Source organism: Phyllostomus hastatus, unplaced genomic scaffold (genome assembly GCF_019186645.2).
Source record: "Phyllostomus hastatus isolate PE091 unplaced genomic scaffold, TTU_PhHast_1.1 phas_contig_41, whole genome shotgun sequence".
Lineage (NCBI taxonomy): Eukaryota > Metazoa > Chordata > Mammalia > Chiroptera > Phyllostomidae > Phyllostomus > Phyllostomus hastatus.
Window position 1 is genome coordinate 3,278,574 of NW_025333876.1, and position 20,666 is coordinate 3,299,239.

General features: G+C 40.7%; 1 protein-coding gene across 3 annotated transcripts in view; it reads left to right on the forward strand.

The window, feature by feature from the left end:
• Window positions 1-612: 612 nt before the first annotated feature.
• The window catches only part of MTUS2 (microtubule associated scaffold protein 2), a 590,055-nt gene continuing 570,001 nt past the window's right edge, over window positions 613-20,666 (forward strand). For all 3 annotated transcript variants that reach the window (XM_045844783.1, XM_045844782.1, XM_045844784.1), the window contains exon 1: window positions 613-876. The gene's annotated coding sequence lies outside the window, so the exon portion shown is untranslated. The remainder of the gene's footprint in view (window positions 877-20,666) is intronic.

Here is a 20,666-nt window from a genome sequence, read left to right on the forward strand (position 1 = left end):
AGGAAAGAAGCAGCTACACTAGCTTCTGCCTCCTGACTTCCTCCTTCCCTCCCCTGGGGTCGTGGGGACCGTGGGGACCGTGGGGAACTGCCCTGGCGTAGCCAGGCCTGCCCTGCGTGGTGCCCATGGGCACACCCTGAGCTGCAGCAGCCGGCGCGCGCACCGCGGCCCGGTGGACGGCAGAGGGCGCTGCGGATTCCGGCGGCAGGCCGGCCGGCCGGCCCGCATGTCTTGGGGCCAGAGGAGGCACCGGGGCCCAGGGATGTGCGTCTCCCGGCGGCCGCGAGGGGCGCGCGCCACTGCCACCCGCGCCGGCGTCCCGCGGGGACCCGCTCGCCGCCCGGCGGCTGTCACCGCGGGCCGCACCTCAGGGGCTGCTCGGGCTGCACAGCGCGCTCCGTGATTGGGCTTCGGCGCTTCCCCGCGTCTTCCTTTTGTCCGGAAAAGGCAGCGGGAAGGGCAGTGCGGCAGCGAGGGCGGACAGCGCCCAGGCGTTCCAGCCCGCACCCCCGCGCGCGCATCCCCCGCTGCCTCGACGCTGGAGCGGGGTGGCGGCCTGGGCGGGGCCTGAGCCGGGAGTGCGGGCGCGGGGCGGGCGTGAGCGGGGCACGGCTGTGGCTAGGCAGCCGTAGGTGCGGGGGCGTCCCTTGCGCTTCCACCTGCGCCACCTCTACCAGCTTTTCTTGGCAACTTTATCGCCCCCCTTTGCGGACATCTCGTCTGGTCGGTGGAGTACAGACCTGTCGTTAAGTAGAAAACTAGAGCTGGACGAGGAGGCGGAGGAGGAGGGAGCGCGTCGGAGCCCGGTCCAGGGTGAGAATCTCATTGAGGCAGTGGTGGCTTCTTGGACATTTTTCGTGGCTCTTCTCCACCCAGGTGAGCGCATGCTTCCTCTGCACAGTCCGAGGGGGCCGGCCTGGGCTCTGGTCCAGCCTCCTAGAACCTGAGGGAAGACAGGTGCGGAGTTGGGGAGTGATTGCAACCGAGTCTGGCAGCGCGGTGTTTATTTGGCTTTGCTGTCACCGGGGTACTTGTTCTGGCCTGCCACATCTCCTGCCGGGCCGAGGTTTGCAGCTCATTTGGCACCTTGCGTGCTGCCAGGTTAAACATCCTCCGTCTTGGAAAGGATGGGTATCGACTCACTGCCTGCCCCCAGCTTTGGATAAATTGTTCCGTATCTTCGTCTTAATTTAGTCTGAATGTGTTTTATCCTTTGAGCTTTATAACGGTAAAGCAGCGAAGCGGGTTGCTTCATCCATTTTTTTTTCTCCATTCGGAGGCTGTGCACAGAAGGAATTTCAGGAACACAAGTGATGTTACTACCAGTCTATTTTAAATACAAACACGGAAAGAAGTGCTCTTGGCAGAATACCAACGGCGCCTTGTACTCTCTGTTATGCAAGGGCTTTAAAAATTATTCACTCATTGGTAAAGTTATAGACGTGATCATCAGACATTTCAGAGGTTGCAGATAAGCGAGAACCCTCATTTCTGCTCTAAACCAAAACTTTACTTGAGGATAAGCAGGGTCTTAGCTTAAGGTACCCTTTAAGACAACATAGGACCCTTGCTTTGAACTGATTAGGTGGCATTACATAACATTCAACAATAAAATAGGTTTTGTAAAGGCTACTAAGAAAGTTGGTGAAATTTCTTTGATTATAAAGTAATAAAAAGGATCCCACGGGGATTTCAAATTATGGAATTATTTTATTTTTATATCTGCTGGAAACAATAATTATGAGCTGCCAGTGTTAAAGATTTCCCCCCTGAAAAACCCCTCCTCTCATAATTATGGTTATTATTTTTTTCCAGGTAAGAAGGAAGAGTAGAAAGCATCAGATGTACTAATATCTAGGCACCTCTTTTTGTGTCCCATCCACTATTTTGTTCTAATTGCTTTTGGGTGATGCTGTGCTGTTTGTAATGTTAAAAGCTCTGTTAGTGATTCTAATGTGCAGCCAGGCATGAGACCCATTGGATAGCACTGTGTTTTAAAATTTGTCACTTTGTAGCCCCAGGTGTGGTTACCGTGGTTTTAGATAAGTAAAAATAAGTGGTTAGAAATATGGGGAGAGAAAACTGGTATTGGCAAGGAGATATGTTGAAGAATTATAGCATGTTCACTTTTGTATTTTGTCTAAGTATCTTTCTTGATTCCTTTAAACTTGCAAAGAATAGTTGCTGTTTATCAGGGACCTGTGATTTCATGTAGAATACGGAGGAGCGTCCTAAGTGGAACATTTCTTTGTGCAGAGGTGACAGGGAAGTTGAGTAGCAGTGTCAAGAGATTCCTTTATGCTTACATGAAAAGATTAGCAAGTCTTATTAAGAGTAAAACACTTTGATTGCTTTTGAGGTGGAAAATAAACCTGGCTGTTGCATCAGTGTTTTCCACATACCTTATGTAATTCTGTGTACCCCAGTCTGGGATACACAGAACTGTGTACCCCTGGTCTCATGGATGGTTTATGAAGGCTTATGTAAGAACTCACGACAAGGCTTTTTGTACTCCATTAAACTCTCCGCTTTGGCTATTACATAATTGACACAGTACTAGATCGTGGAAGCCCAGATAGGGGAGGGGGCACAACTGCAGCCCAGCCTACGCATTTTATAATGAATTGCTGCAGTCAAATTAGAGGGAACAGCAGGGATGGAGGTCTGTGAAAGAGAGATAAGAATAGTATCTGGAGGACTGATGTAATATAAGACTGTTATGCTTAGTGGGTTTCTACAGATTTTAGTGCCGCTGTATAAACCCCTCTAGTCTTTTATATTCCCAGCAAAGGTGAATTGACTGTAAAGCTAATGAATCTTAAGCTTCAAGGCTCCTCACCCAGATGACTTCCAAGCCCCACAGAGGGCACTAGCCGTGTGTCCACGTGGTCACACCTAAGTTTGTATTTGTAATTTTGAATTCTTTTAAAACGAGGACACTCTCCCGACTCTGCCCACATCTCATTATATAAATATAAGCCTCCTAGACCCTTCAATCAGGATGGTCTACAAACTACATTCAAATGTTAACTAATAAAATGGGTTTTAAAAAATTTTAACGTCTATAGTCTTCTGGGAAGACAAAAATAAATCGGCCCATATTGTGCCTGGCCTGCTGAGAAAATGCGGACTGCTGTCACCTAGTAGCTGCGTGGAGCTACTGGGATCAGGTTTTACCTGGAGAACTAACTCTGCAGACACAGGACTTTTTTGATTCGAGTGTGAACTGGAGGCGGAGAGCTGAGCCAGGAATGGGGAAGGGAGAAAAAAGCTGTTTCATATCTCAGAGGAGGGCTGCCACGGGGAGAGGAGAAGAAAATTACCCAAAGATGCTTCATTAGTAAAAAGTTAACAGAAACAGTTAGCATTAGCTTCATAGGAAGTCTTTTTGTAACCTCCTTAGTATCTGTCTCTGATACGAACTTGAAACAGTGAGCACATGCAGGTCTGGCAGATGTCCCGCAGGAAACAAGTGCAGGTTGGGAAGGTCTAGGGTGAGCAGTGGACTTGTTCCCATTAGCAGCTTTTATTGAGTAAACAAGAACCGAATTAGGTTCACCGTGGGAATGTCTGAGGGAGCCATTGAAGAATGGAGGATTTTCCTTTTTTCTCTGAAATGATTTCTACTTACATTTGAATTGGGATGTCTTCAGATCTTATCATTTTGACCCCTTTCCCACCAACCCTTATACCCCATCCATCCATCCATCCATCCACAGAGACTCTCTCCCTGATCAAAGTTTAGTCAGGTTCCTCTGAGCCTTCTTCTTGGCTGGACCTCAACCTTAGCCTATAATAGCCCCGACACTAAGAGACTTGAAAAAACTCTTAGTGGCCTAATAGTCTATGGCCTTGTCCCTGAAATGACCAATCCCCCTTGAGTTCCTGTTTGGAAAATCTCAAATCTGCCAAAATTTATCCTTTGTTATTGCCAACTCCTGATGATAGGACCTTCCCCTTCTTTTATTAAGCATTTATTATAAAAACTTTGAATTGTAATCCTTTCTCTGCCCCTTTGAAATGTGTGTGTATCTCCTACAACCCAGGAATGTCTTTCTGAAGGACTTGACAGTCATTCCTTTAAAACGCAATCGTTGGGAAGGAAAGGGCCTGTCTCCTAGTCTTTGTGGGAGCCTAGGAGCCTAACCTGGACAGGTGCCAGTTAGCAGACACAGATGACCTAATCACACCAACACTGACTAGCCAGCCTACCTGTTTTTGTAATTTTCCGTTTCCTTGGCTCTGCTTGAGCATTGCTTGTCCCCTCCTTATTCCCTCATTCTTTTTTTAAGATGCCCATTTGCTTCTACATGGATTGATGTTGAGCTAAGTTCTATACTTGAGTTTCTTTCAACTATTGCAGTAAATACTGAATACCATCTGTTTTACTGCCTTTAGTTAGTATCCAGTTTTGTTTTTATTATTATTTTTTTAATCCTCACTCAAGGATATGAGAGGAAGGAGAGAGATAGAGAAAAAGAAAGAGAGAGAAATACCCACATGAGAGAGAAACATCTATTGGTTGCCTTCTGTGCATGCCCCAAACAAGGATGAAGCTCACAACCTAGGTATGTGCCTTGACCAGGAATTGAACCCACTACATTCTGGTGCACAGGATGATGCTCCAAACAACCAACCAACCAACCAACCAACCAAGATGCCCAGCTAGGACCGGCTTTATTTTTTTAACATCCAACAAATACTTTTGAGTGTGTGTGCCAGGCACTGTTTTAGGCATTGGATATTTTAGAGTGGTGAACAAAATAGACAAAAACTGTGCCTGAGGAACTTATAATATAATGGATAAACTGAAGTAGTTAATATACCAGTTAGGGCTAGTTCTAGGGAGAAAAGTAAATCAGAGGGGACGGGGGAAGGAGTACAGGGTGGGGAACTGCTGTGTCAAATAGGGTGCTCAGGGAAGGCCTCCCTGAGAGGGAATGCTGAGCAGAGTCTTGGAGGGGATGATGATGGAGCCTATGGATGCCTGGGGAAGAGCTTTGCACTCCCTGGGAGACAGCCTGTGCAGGGCATGTCAGACCAGGTGAGAGCTTACTGGCACTTAAAAGGAGAGCAGGGAGGCCTGGTGCTTCAGGCAATTGTGGGAGATTTGCATGCTAATGGCCAGTGCTCCCCACAACAGCCCACCCCTGTAATTCTGTTGGGTGTTTCCTGGGTCTGCCCTTGGATACTGCTTTCCAGCGACCTGCGGCTGTGTCAGTGAATGGCGGTGTTGCTCTTGGGGATTTAGGAGGCCTTATGTTGCTAGGTGGGACCAGGTACAACCTAGAGCCTCTTTGGGTGTCTAGAATTCCATCTAGACCATTACATAAACCAGGAGTAGGGAGGAGGTTGTGTGTCTTCAGTGATGATTCCCCTTGGCTTGGAGGAAAGGGGCCACCAGAGAAGTTCCATTTCAGTTGGACTCCCTGATGTCCTCTAGGGACAAATAGAGACTGATGAATAGAGGATGTTGACAGCAGAACTATACTACTCTTTCTTGGAGAAAGTCAAAATGTTGAGAACTTAGATCAACTACTTAGGTGAAACTGAGGCAGAGTGAACCCCATGGCCTGAAAGCATCTGGAGTTAGTTGGGGTTTGAGGAAGGGAAATTGCTCATTGGCTCTTGCAGGCCCAGATGGCTGCCCTGCACCTAACAACCAGACAACACATGTGTGGACCTGGCAGCAGGCTGTCATGGATCCTCAGGGGAGAGGTGAGAAGCCGGTGGGAGCAGCAGCCAGGACCTGTCTGTTGGTAGAAAGGCCTTGCCTTTTGGGCTATTTGGGGCTGGGAGTGTGGAATAGGATGGATAGCTGTTTACTTTTCAAGCCATTAGCTTATAACTGTGTTTATTGCTCATACAGTGGAAGAAGAAATCTCCTACATAGACAAAGATTCTTTGATTGTTTGCTGGCAGGCAGGAACATGATAGCAGCTGAATGAGTGCACACGTAGGTGGCATTAGGAAAGAGGCGTATTAGCAGACTGGCATTCTTGCCTGTTCTCTGTGCCTGTCATAGCTTTGTGTGGTCTCTCACTTTGCAGGATTCTCTCACATGCCCTACCATGTGTAGGAAATGGGGGCTTAAGGTTATTCCTGAGTGTGTTATAGTCTTCAGCTTTTGTGAATGAGCCCTCTTCTAATTTGGTTATACACACACGTATGTATGTATGTATATATGCATAACCTATATGTTATATGTAAAATGTATATTGGTTATATCATATTGTCTTAGTCTTTGTTTATTGTTATATACTCAATTACTTCTCTATATTATACATATTAGTTATGTTGTATAGTCTTGGTTTGTTCAGGCTGCTATAACAAAATAGGACAAACTTGGTGGTTTACAAGCAACAGAAATTTATCCCCACTGTTCTGGAGTCTGGGAAGTCCAGGATCACAGCACCAGCAGATTTGGTGTTTGGTGAGGGCCTGCTTTCTGGTTCATAGGTGACGTCTTCTTGCTATATCTTCATTGGTGGAAGAGGCAAGCAAGTTGTTTGGGGCCTCATGTAAATGTAGTCATTCCCTTCCTGAGGGGTCTGACCTCCCAAAGGCCCCATCCCCTAATACTATCACCTTGGGCATTAGGTTTTCAATATATGAATTCAGGTGGGGCACACACATTCATACTACAGCATATACATAATCCATAAGTGATATGTAGAAAGATATTGATTTTAAGATATGTTAATAATTGTGTAACCAGGGACTTTTCAAGCTCTTATCAATTTTCTCTTTTTTTTTGTTATTTCCCTTCTATTTTCTAGGCATACAATCATATCATCTGAACAAAATAATTATTTAGGTTTCTTTTCTTATTTCCATTTTATGTTTTATTACCATTGTGTAGACTACGTAGGAGAAGACATTGTTAACTCAGTTAGTTGAGGGACTTTTAAAATATGCTTGATTATTGTCTTCCAAGCAGATGTACTTCCCTGGTCCTGGAGAAGGTAAACTGTATGACCCTTCACGACTTTTACTTATTACTTTTGCCACCCTTTGTTCACCTACAGACCCATTGAACCAGTAGGTTTGGTTCCCTTAGAAAAACAAGACAGTGTGTACACAGTCATTAAAGGTGAGATAGCATTGTATGTGATTAGGGCTAAGTTAGTATTAATGACAGGTGGATGTTGACTTTGGGAACTTTGACACACCTGCAGAAATGAAAAGCCAACATAGCGCTTTAGCTTGTACAACGACTATGGCAAGGGAAGTAATTTGTCTGGAAGTAGGCTAACATTGATATAATGATTTTTAAATGCTTTTCAAAGTGTAGTGGAAAAGAGTGTGGGATAGAGTGCCTTGGATTACAAGAAGAGGCAATAAAACAGTAGAAGCAAATAAGGAACACTTAATAGGAAAGTTAAATTTCCACACTTCATCAGACTGTTATTGCAAAGCACTAATCTAAAAACTTTATATGAACACTATCTCTCTCAAATGACAGTGTAGGGGAAGTAATCTCAAATCATCTAGAATCGATTGCTTTTCTACTAAGCTGTTTGAAATGACTCAAAATAACTTTCAAGACAGGCAGCTTTTCTCTGCACACAATTGTCTTCTCGGGTTGGAACTTTTGCCACACATTATGCCAAACACTTTTGTCTCTAATTCTTTTATTTCTATCAGTTTATTTTCAATGGAATCCAATTTGATCATTGAAATCATGCAACAGAATAATTTTGGCTAAAACTGTTATTTCTAAGCATTTTCTATTAGTGTTGCATAATATCTTAGAAAGTTTGTATGGCATACATACCAAACATTACATTTAATTTTCTAAAAGCTCTAGCATATATTTCTTTTTTTAAAAGCCATCTTATGTTAGTTTATCTGGCAGCTAGTAATAAGTTTTATATTGAGTAAGCTAATTTGCTTCAATTAGCAGTTTTAAGAGATTAGTTTAACATGACTACCTAGTCCTGTATTCCCAATCTTCATACTATTTCTTTTCCTCAGCTGAGGACATTTTTCATTGCTTTTAGAAAGAGGAAGGGAGGGAGAGAAGGAAACATTGATCTGAGAGAGAAACATTAATTGGTTGCCTCCTGTATGTGCCCAGACCCAGGATCGTATGTACTCAAACCTACAACCCAGGTTGTGCCTTGACTGGGAATCGAACCTGCAACTCTTCAGTTATGGGATGATGCTCCAAACAACTGAGTCACACTGGCCAGGGCCACACTGATATTTTTCTGCTAGATTTTAAGATAATCATTTTGATAACAACCCAAAATACTGTAATGGAATATGCTAAGTGTGAGTTGGAAGTAAAATGTCAGTTTGGAGAGTTAAAAAAAATCAAAGATGTGATCTGAAATCACCCTTCTCCAGGGGTAAGACTAGAGAGAGACTTGTCAGGCACTTTCCTCAGGAACAAAATTTAAGGGGATACCAAAAAATTGAACAATAAAAAATAAATACTATAATGAGGTTTAATAAAATAAAAATTAGTGCAAACATCTATGATGAAGTAACTATCAGGTTTTTAAAAGACAGCATCAGTATTGGATTTTCCCTCTTGTGTCAGACTCCTGTATGAAATGGTATGACACTTACTATGTCTTAATTTGAAATTTTGATATTTTGTTCATCATAGATTTTTGAATAATTTTTATTTTTTTGAAATACCACTTATCTTGGAACCACATCTGGAATGCTGGAGTGAGGACATTCTTTAAATCCTATCCACCAAAACAGCACTAAGAACAAAAATTCACTGAATGAAACAAAAATTGTCCAACTATTTTAGTAATCTTGGAATTAACTACATATTAACAATCCAAGGAGTGCTTGGAATGAAGAAAAAATATCAAACCTTGGTGAGAACAGTGAATTTGTGGCCTTCAGACATTCCCATTGCCCCTTCCTAGCACCACAGGAGCTCTGAAAACTACAAACTACTGGAGGGGACAGACAGGTTCAGAGCTCTTTAAATACTCTATTCTCAGAAAACCATTACTGTATGACCTAAACCATTACTGTATGGAAGCTCTCTGTAAAGCTCCATTCTCAGAGCTGGTTGTTATTTCCCCTTATGAATTCTAATCATTCATAATTCGTTTGAGTAAATAGCCTTAAGGCATTTGTTAAAAAACAATCAGTGGCAATTATTTAGCATCACAGTTGCCCAGAGGTACACATGAGTTGGGATTAACAAGAGGTTGACCAAAAAACTTGAATAACTGGGCTCTGGCTGGTGTGGCTCAGTGGATTGAGTGCTGCCCTGTGAACCAAAGGGTCACTGGTTCGATTCCCAGTCAGGGCACATGCCTGGGTTGTGGGCTAGGTCCGCAGTTGGGGTCGTGTGAGAGGCAACCACGCATTGATGTTTCTCTTCCTTTAAAAAAACTTGAATAATTGGGAAAGGACACATTCACAGGGAGCCTTGAAAAGCTTTGACATATTCCCTAGCACCTAGGAGGGCCATGCCCAGGAAAGACTTGAGAAGGCCCTACTCTGTCACCTCTGGCTGACACTGGGACTTTACACAATCAGGGAGAAGAGGCTAAGGCAGTGTTGTAAACTGTCTACAGAGCATAGAAAGCCTGTGTCAATATACACAGAGAGCACCTTAGCAAAGGCTATGGGTCAAATTGTTTCAAAGCATTTAAGGAAATTTCTGTCCCATCATTAGCTGATTACCAATGAAAATTGAGCAAAGACTTAAGAGGCTGTACTTGATAAAGAAAATGGACTTTACAGAATTAGTTTAGGAAATGAACAAACAGCATTAAGAATAGCAAAAAGAAAGAGCAACAAAAATAAACCTTTGGTGGCTGGTGGTGGAATCTGATTTCTGGAGTTCTCATATTGTTTAACATCTGGTTTTCAACACACAATTAGAACACACATAAAAAAGTACAACCCATTAATAGAGGAAAAAACAATAAAACATGTTCTTGAGAAAGTCAAGATATTGGACTTATTAGACAAATATTTTAAGTCAGCAATTATGAGATTGTTCAGAATAAAGGAAAATTGTGTCTAAAGAATTAAAGGGAAGTATGAGAATGGTGATTCACTAAATAGAGAATAGCAATAAGGAGATAGAAATTATTAAAAAAGAACAAAACAGAAATTCTGGAGTAGAAAAATTCAATAACTTAAATGAAAAAATAACTAGAGGGGCTCCACAGCAGATCTGAATTGGGAAAAGAAAGAATCAAAGACCTTTAAAATAGATTAATTGAAATGATACAATTTAGGAACAGAAAGCCAAAAGAATAAAGAAAAGTGAACAGAACCTCATAATACTCATCATGAGTTCCAAAATATGCATAATGGAATTCCCAAAAGGAGAAGAGAGGGAAAGGGACAGAAAGAGTACTTGAAGAAACAAAGCAAAAACCATGTGAAATTTTTTAAAAAATGTTAATCTGCACATCAAAGAAGCTCCATGCATTCTAAGAAGGGTAAACACAGAAAGATACACCTGGCCACACAGCAGTCAGTTTGCTGAAAGCCAAAACAAAGTAGTAAGGGAGAAGTGAATCATTATGTGCAAGGGATCTCTAATGAGATTAACATCTGACTTCTCCTCAGGGATCATGAAGGTCAGAAGGTAGTAGGATGACGCACTCACAGTGCTGGAGGGAGGACCATTCAATCAAGAGTTCTATATCCAGCAAGGCTATATACTTCAAAAGCAGAAGAAAAATGAAAATGTATTAACTAGCAGAACAAGAAAAATTGCTAAAAATTCTTAAAAACTAGAGAATTTGTCACTAGTAGACCTACCCTGAAAAAAATATTAAAGGGAATCTTTAAGTTTGTAAAAAAATGACACTCAACAATAATTGAAGTCCACAGAAGAAATAAAGAGCACCTGTAAAGGTAACTACATTGATAAACATAAAAGCCATTATAAACAACTAAGAAAATAACTAAAAAATGTAATAAAAGAAACAACAAGGGAAATAAAATGGCATTCAAAATGATCTGCTTGCCCTAGCTGGGTGGCTTAGTTGGTTAGAGTGTCATCCCATGCACTTAAAAGGTTGCTGGTTTGATTCAGAGCTAGGGCACATAGGCTGTGGGTTTGATCCCAGGTCAGTGTGCATATGGGAGGCAACTGATCAATGTTTCTTTATCACATTGATGTTTCTCTCTCTCTCTTCCTCTCCCTTTCTCCCTCCCCATTCCTCTTTAAACATATCCTTGGGTGAGGATTAAACAAAATATCTATTTAAGGCCCTGGCTGGGTAGCTTATTTGGTTAGAGCATCACTATGATATATCAGGTTGCAGTGTTGATCCTCAGTCAGGGCACATACAAGAATCAACCAATGAATGCATAAGTAAGTGGAACAGCAAATCAATGTTTCTCCCTCCTTCTCTGTCTCTAAAATCAATAAATTAAAAATAACACAAAAGAAGGTGGTAATGGATGACTGAGGGAACAAAAAAACATGACATATAGAAAACATAGTCAAATGGCAGATGTAAATCCTACCAGTAATTAAACTAAATGTAAATTGACTAAACAGTCCAATAAAAAGGCAGAGATTGGTAGAATGAATTAATAAACTGATCTGGTTATATGCTCTCTACAACCAAACCACTTTATATTCAAACACAAATAGTATAGAATAAGATATATCATACAAACAATAACCGAAAGAGAGTTGGAAATGGCAATGGTAATACTGGACAAAACAGATTTTATGTAAACAATTACTGTAAGAAATAAAGGAAGTCATTATATATTGATAAAAGGGTCAATCCCCACAAAAGCATAACAGTTACAAACATGTATCTAACAAAAATCTTCAAAACATGAAGTAAAGTGACAAAATTTGAATGGAGAAATAAACAAGTTAACAATAATAGTTAACTGGAGAGTTCAATGTCCTGTTTTCAGTCATGGATTGAAACTAGGCAGAAGTTCAAGTAGGCCAGTAGGCAGAAGGTCAATAAGGAGGTAAAGTACCTGAACAACACTATAAACCAACTATATACAACTAACAGACATTTACAGAACACTCCACCCAAACATAGCAGAATATACATTGTTCTCAAATGCACATAGAAAATTGCTCATAATTAAATATATCAGGCCACTGAACATATATTAGGCCACAGAAAGAGTGTCAGTGAATTTAAAAGCATTCAACTCATATAAAGTATGTTTTCTGACCACAATGGACTGCTTTTGAAATTAATAGCAGTGGAAATTTCAGAAATTCACAAAGTGTGGAAATTAAACAATATACTCTTAGTAACCAGTGGATCAAAGAAAAAATCACAAGGGAACTTAGAAAATACTTTGAAGTGAATGAAAACAAAAACATACTAAAACTTATGGAATGCCAGTAAATCAGTGCTTAAAGGGAAATTTATAGCTGTGAATGCCCATATTGACAAAAGAAGAAAGATCACAAATCAGTAACCTAACTTCTTACCTTAAGAAAGCAGAAAAGAGCAAACTAAACCCAACAGAAGAAGAATAAAGGAAATAATAAAGGCTAGGGCAGAAGTAAATGAAATAGAGAATAGAAAAATAATAGACAAAAACCAATGACTCAAGAAATCAGTCCTTTGAAAAGATCAACAAAATTCAAAAGTTGGCAGCTTTACTCTAGGCAGCGTGTTTCTCGGCTTCTGTGAAGAGGAGGGAAACTCTCGGATCAGTGGAGAAACAGAGCAAGTGGCCTAGGTTACCAAATCACTTTTGAAAGCAGGACATCAAAAATTATTGCGATCATTGAAAAACCAGACAGTAAGGAGACTGCTTCAGGACAAAAGGGACCCGGGGATCAGCGCGGGGACCAGGGGTTTGCAGTCCCCAGGCCCGGTGCTCCCAGGTCTGCCTCAGGGCTCCCAGGAGAGGGGAGTTGCTGCTCCCTCCCCCAAATACAGGAGTTGAGCAACTCCAGGGGAGAACTTGTTGCTTGAAGGCACAGAGAGGCCAGTTGGACTGGGAAAAAATCACCCAGGGACTGTGAATACCCACCCAGAGCCATGGGTGAAGTGAGGGAGTCCAGCCGGCCCGACCAGGGGCGAGTGCCTACACCCCTAGCCCGGTGGGACTGTGGATAGGTGGAAAAGGGCACGGGCGTTCTCAGGTTTCGGGAGCCTATGGTGCTGAACTGTGGAGGTGCGCTCCTCCGTTGGGAATCCTGACTCTCGAGCTGTGATCCTGGAAGGGACACGGTGGCGCTTAGTGCACTCCTAGAGTCTGAAACTCAAAAGTTTCCAGCCAGCCTGACCAGGGGCAGCCTGGAAATGCGCCCGCACCCCTAGCCCAGTGGGACTGTGGATCGGTTGAAAACCCAGTCATCGAAACCCCGATCCAGGAAAGGGTGCGGGGTTCTCATGTTTCCAGAGCCTTCGGTGTGGAACTGTGGAAGTGTGTGCCCCACCCCATTGGGAATCCTGACTCTCGCCGAGGTGAACCCGGAAGGGACTCAGTGCTTAGGGCATTCCTAGAGCCTGAAACTCAAAAATTTGGTGGAGGGGCGCACCCTTTTACGATTCCCAGGGAGTGCAAAGTGAATCCCAAAACGTCGCGGGTGCCTCCTGAGATCACAGAGCTGGAACCCTGCAGGGACCCCGGATTCTGGAAGAACTCTGCAGTGAGCTCCGGAGAGTGAGTGTGCTCGGAAGTGCCCAGGGTACCTGAGAGACTTGCTGAGATTTGGCTGGGAAGAGTGATAAGCATTTCAAAGGTCCCTCAGCCAGCTGAAGCCAGCAAGATCAGAAAAACTGGTCTGGCCAGTTAGAAACCAACAAGAGGTTTTGTTTTGTTTGGTTTGGTTTGGTTTGGTTTTTGTGGCTGTTGGTTGATTGATTTTATCTTGTGTTTTAAGTGACATTTTATTTTTCAATTCTTATTATTTTTATATCTCTCAATCCCTTATGTTTCTCTTCCAATCATCCTACTATTATTCTTTCCACTCCAAATTTATCTCTCCTGCACTCCATCTTCTGCTTTTTTTCCCTTTTTTTTTGATCTTGCAAGTTACTGTAAATTTGTATTATCTTTTTCTCACTTTTCTGACATTTTTTATTTTAATAGTATTTTTGGTATTCTTTTTCTTTCTGTATAATCTTCTTTGCTTGGCTGGTTATGCTGTCATTTGATAGGTTTCCCCTGGCATCTCAGTCACAGTGTGTTGATAATTTACTATCCTTCATTTGTGTTCCATTAATACACCTCTCAAGGTTCTATACTCTTTATTCTTGTTATCTAGATCTCATTGATTCTGCCATAAGACTGTCATTTTACTATTACTGTTAATAAGACCTAGTCCATATAATTGTAAATACCACTCAATACCCCTACCTGATCTCAGCCCACTTTGCAATTTCCTGAACTATACCATTGTGAGGGTTGTCTTTATTCTTTCACACACTACTCCTATTTACTAATCTTTAATCCAACCCTACCTTAGAATCTGACCTCCCACAGCCTCATAGCTTTCTAGATCAAACTAACAATCCTCTCGTCCCCAATAAGAGTCTTACCTTCTTTCCATCCTTTCTAAAACGTGGATAGTGGGGTGGAGGATCACGGTTAACACTATAAGAAGCCAAAGGACAACCCATCTCTTCTCTACTGGCTGCTAATGTAAATATCATAGTATACTGTCTTGCTGTCTTAAACCATTTCACCTTACTCCTCCAACTGATCACACAAAAAGGGTAGGGGGAAGCTGTGAGATTACACCACTGAATCTCACAAGTATTCTACCACAGAAGTTCACACCATAATTACAGGGAACCAGAACAGATCAATTTAAGAAACAGAGGCTAACAAGAAGAAACCCACGAACAATGAGAAAACAAAGAAACAACCCCCAATTGAAGGGAAACAAGGAAGGCTCAGGAACAATGCTAAATGAAATAGAGGCAACTCAACTATCAGATAGTGAGTTCAAAACAATGATTATCAGGAAGTTCAATGAACTCACAATGAGCTATCAGAAATTAGAGGGAAACTAGAACAACCTCACTGCAAACTATATAAACATGAAAAAGGAAATAGAAACTCTCAACAAGGGCCAAGAGGAAATCAAGAATGCCATTTCTGAACTGAGGAACACAGTAGAAGGAATGAAAAGCAGGATTGATGAAGCAGAAGATCGGATTAGTGAACTAGAGGACAAAGTAGAAAACAACACCCAGAAAGAGCAAGAAAAGGAAAAGAGGCTCATAAAGAATGAAGAGAAATTAAGAGAAATGCAAGACAATATGAAACGTAATAATATCCGTATAATAGGGATACCAGAAGGAGAAGAAGAAGAGCAAGGGATGGAAAACCTAGTTGAAAAAAGTAATGAAGGAGAACTTCCCTAATTTGATGAGAGAAAAAAGTCACACAAGTCCAGGAAACACAGAGAGTCCCAATCAAGAGGAACCCAAAGAGGCCCACCTCAAGACACATCATAATTAAAATGGCAAAATTTCAAGACAAAGAGAGAATCCTAAAGGCAGCAAGGGAGAAACAGGAAGGGAGTAACATACAAGGGAGCCCCAATAAGGCTAACAGCTGATTTCTCATTGGAAACACTTCAAGTCAGAAGAGAATGGCAAGAAATACTCCAAGTAATGAGAAACAGAGGTCTGCAACCAAGGCTACTTTATCCAGCAAGGCTCTCAATCAAGATAGAAGGCCAGATAAGAAGCTTCCCAGACAAAAGAAGTCTAAAAGAATACACCTCCACCAAACCAGCTCTGCAAGAGATTCTAAAGGGACTGCTTTAAGGAAGGGAAGGAAAAGAGAGAGAGAGAGGAACACACATACATAAAAGACAATGAATAAGTACCTATCAATAGTAACCTTAAATGTAAATGGGTTAAATGCTCCAATCAAAAGACATAGAATAGCTGAATGGAGAAGAAAGCATGACCCACATATATGCTGTCTACAAGAGACCCACCTCAGGATAAAAGACCTGCACAGGCTGAAAGTGAAGGGCTGGAAACAAATCTTCCAAGCAAATGGACAGGAAAAAAAAGCTGGGGTAGCACTACTCATATCAGACAAAATAGACTTCCAAAAAAGGTCCATAAAGAGAGACCCAGAAGGTCACTTCATAATACTCAAGGGGAGAATCCAGCAAGAAGACATAAATATTGTAAATATATATGCATCCAACATAGGAGCACCGAAATACATAAAGAAAATCTTAGAGGACTTCAAGAAAGATATGGACAGCAACACAATTATAGTGGGGGATTTTAACACCCCACTATCAAAACTGGACAGATCTTCCAAACAAAATATCAACAAAGATATTGTGGCATTGAACAATACCCTTGATGAAATGGACTTTACTGATATATACAGAGCCCTCCATCCAAAGGAAGCTAAATATACATTCTTTTCAAATGTACACGGAACATTTTCAAAGATTGACCACATGATAGGACACAAAACAAGCCTCAAGAATTTCAAGAAAATTGAAATCATAACAAGCATTTTCTCGGACCACAAGAGACTGAAGCTAGAAACCAACCCGAAAGAAAAAAACCCAAAACACTCAAAATCATGGAGATTAAACAACATACTATTAAACAATGAATGGGTCAAGAATGATATTAGGGAAGAAATCAAAAGGTTTCTGGAAACAAATGAAAATGAACTCACAACAACCCAAAACTTATGGGAGACAGCCAAGGCAGTCCTGAGAGGGAAGTGCATAGCAATACAGGCCCACCTAAAAAAGTTAGAAACATTCCAAACAAACAACCTAACCCTATGTCTACAAGAACTCGAGGAACAACAACAAAGACAGCCCAGAGCAAGCAGAAGGAAGGAAATAACCAAGATCAGAGCAGAATTAAATGACATAGAGACTAAAAGCACAATTCTAAGGATCAATGAATCCAAGAGCTGGTTCTTCGAAAACATAAACAAAATCGACAAGCCTTTAAGCAGACTCATCAAGAAAAAAAGAGAGAAGACCCAAATAAACACAGTCAGAAATGAAAGAGGAGAGCTTGCAACAGATACCACAGGAATACAAAGGATTGTAAGAAATTACAACAAAGAACTGTATGCCAAGAAATTTGAAAACCTAGATGAAATGGACAAATTTCTAGGAAAATATAATCTTCCAAAACTCAATGAAGAAGAAGCAGAAAGTATGAACAGACCAATAACAACAAAAGAAATTGAAGCAGTAATAAAAAAAAACTCCCAACACACAAAAGCCCTGGACCAGATGTTTTCACAGGAGAATTCTACAAAGCATTTAAGGAAGAGCTAACCCCTATCCTTCACAGACTATTCCAAAAAATCCAAAAAAGATGGGAGACTCCAAAACTCATTTTATGAGGCCAACATCATCCTAATTCTAAAACCAGATAAAGACACAACAAAGAAAGAAAACTTCAGGCCAATATCACTGATGAACATTGACGCTAAAATCCTCAACAAAATACTGGCAAACCGCATCCAACAATACATGAAAAAGATCATACACCATGACCAAGTGGGATTCATTCCAGGGATGCAAGGATGATACAATATTCACAAATCAGTAAATGTAATACATCACATAAACAAAAGCAAAGACAAAAACCACATGATCATATCAATAAGATGCAGAAAAAGCATTTGATAAGGTACAGCACCCATTCAAGATAAAAAAACACTCGGTAAAGTGGGAATAGAGGGAGCATTCCTCAACATAATAAAGGCCATATATGAGAGACCTACAGCCAACATCATACTCAATGGGCAAAAATTAAAATCTTTTCCACTAAGATCTGAAACAAGATAAGGCTGTCCACTTTCACCACTTCTGTTCAATATAGTACTGGAAGTTTTAGCCACAGCAATCAGACAAGAAAAAGAAATAAAAGGCATCCAAATCGGAAGGGAGGAAACAAAACTGTCACTGTTTGCAGATGACATGATAGTATACATAGAAAATCCTATAGACTCCACCAAAAAACTGATTGACCTAATAAATGAATTTGACAAAACAGCGGGATACAAAGTCAAAGTCAATATCCAGAAATCAAAGGCATTTCTGTACACCAACAATGAAAGAACAGAAGCAGAGATCATGGGAAAAATCCCATTTGAAATAGCAAAAAGAAAAATAAAATATCTAGGAATAAATCTAACCAAAGAGGTAAAAGACCTGTATTTAGAAAACTACATAACACTCAGGAAAGAAATCAAGGAAGACACAAACAAATGGAAACATATACCGTGTTCATGGATTGGAAGAATTAATATCATCAAAATGTCCGTACTACCCAAAGCAATTTACACATTCAATGCAATTCCTATTAAAGTATCAATGGCTTATTTCACAGACATAGAACAAACACTTCAAAAATTTATATGGAATCATAAATGACCCCGAATAGCTGCTGCAATTTTGAGAAAGAAGAGTAAAGTAGGAGGGATCACAATACCTGACACTAAACTATACTACAAGGCCACTGTAATCAAAACAGCCTGGTACTGGCATAAAAACAGGCACATGGACCAATGGAACAGAACAGAGAGCCCAGAAATAAAACCAAGTCTCTATGGTCAATTAACATTTGACAAAGGAGGCAGCAACATAAAATGTAGTAAAAATAGCCTCTTCAACAAATGGTGTTGGGAGAACTGGACAGCCATGTGCAAAAAAATGAAACTCAAGCACCAACTTACACCATACACAAAAATAAAATCAAGGTGGATAAAAAACTTAAATATAAAATGTGACACCATTTTAAATATAAAAGTCCTAGAGGAGAACGTAGGTAGGAAAATCTCAGATATTTCACACAGAAACTCTTTTCCTGATGTGTCCCCTAGAGCAAGGGACATAAAGGAAAGACTAAACAAATGGGACCTCATCAAAATTAAAAGCTTCTGCACAGCTAAAGAAAACAGTATCAAAATTAAAAGAGAACCAACTGTATGGGAAAACATATTTGCCAATGATACCTCAGACAGGGGTTTAATCTCCAAAATATATAAAGAACTTACACGACTCCACTCTAAGAAGACAAGGAATCCAATTAAAAAATGGGTAAAGGACTTGAACAGACACTTCTCCAAGGAGGACATGCAGAAAATCCAAAGACACATGAAATGATGTTCAATATTGCTACCTATCAGAGAGATGCAAATTAAAGCCACAATGAGATACCACTTCACACCAGTCAGAATGGCCATCATAAACAAAGCAACAAACAACAAGTGTTGGAGAGGTTGTGGAGAAAAGGGGTCCCTAGTGCGCTGTTGGTGGGACTGCAGACTGGTACAACCACTAAGGACAGCAGTATGGAACTTCCTCAGAAAACTGAAAATGGATCTGCCTTTTGACCCAGCAATTCCACTGCTGGGACTTTATCCTAAGAACACTAAAACACCAATCCAAAGAACCTATGCATCCCAATGTTCATAGCAGCACAATTTACAATAGCTAGATGCTGGAAGCAACCTAGATGCCCATCAGGTTGGGCATCTGGGTCAAAAAACTATGATCCATTCATTGTGTAAATGAATGGATCAAAAAACTATGGTACATTTACACAATGGAATTCTATGCAGCAGAAAGAAAGAAGGAGCTCCTACCCTTTGCAACAGCTTGGATGGAGCTGGAAAGCATTATGCTAAGCGAAACAAGCCAGGCAGTGAAAGACAAATACCATATGATCTCATCTTTAACAGGAACCTAAACAACAAAACAAAGAAACAAGCAAAATATAACCAAAGACACTGAAATAGAGGACAGGCTGACAGTGACCACAGAGGAGAGAAGAGGGAATTTCAGGGAACAATGGGAAGGGTTTACAGGAACAAGTACAAAGGACACATGGACAAAAACTAGGGAGAGGGTGGTAATGGGAAGGAAGAGGGGAGGGTTGGGTGGGTGGGCTGGATTGGGAGTAAAAGGGAGAAAGCTATAATTGAACAATGATTAAAATAAATAAATAAATAAATAAATAAATAAATAAATACTTCCAAAAATCAAAAAAAAAGAAAGAAAAAAGAAATAACAGGCATCCAGATAGGAAAGGAAGAGGTAAAACTATCTTTATTTGCAAATGACAATATCTTACGTAGAAAATCCTAAGGATGGCACACATAGACATACACATGGTTAGTACTAATAAGTTCAGCAAAGTTGCAGTATACAAGGTCAATAAGCAAAAATCAGTTCTATGTACTTGTAGTGAAAAATTCGAAAATGAAAATAAAAAATTCCATTTATAATAGCATCAAAAAGAATAAAATACTTGGGAATAAACTTAACAAAGGACATGCAAGACTTGTACATCAAAAACTACAAAACATTGAAAGAAATTAAAGGTAGCCTAAATCAATGGAAAGACATTGCCTATTCATGCGCTGAGGGCTTAATATTGTTGAGGTTGCAATGCTTCCCAAATTGGTTTACAGATTTAATGCAATCCCTGTCAACTTTCCAGCCACATTTTTGCAGAAACTAATAAGCTGATCCTCACGTTTGTATGGAAATACCAGGGACTCAGAATAGTTAAAGCAATACTGAATAAGCAGAACAAAATTGCATTTGCACCTCCTGATTTTAAACTACAAAGCTACAGTGGTAAAGATAGTGTGCTACTGTCATAAATATAGCCTATAAATCAACAGCATAAAATTGGGACTCCAGAAATTAACCCTTATATTTATGATAATTGATTTTCAACAAGGACAACAAGACA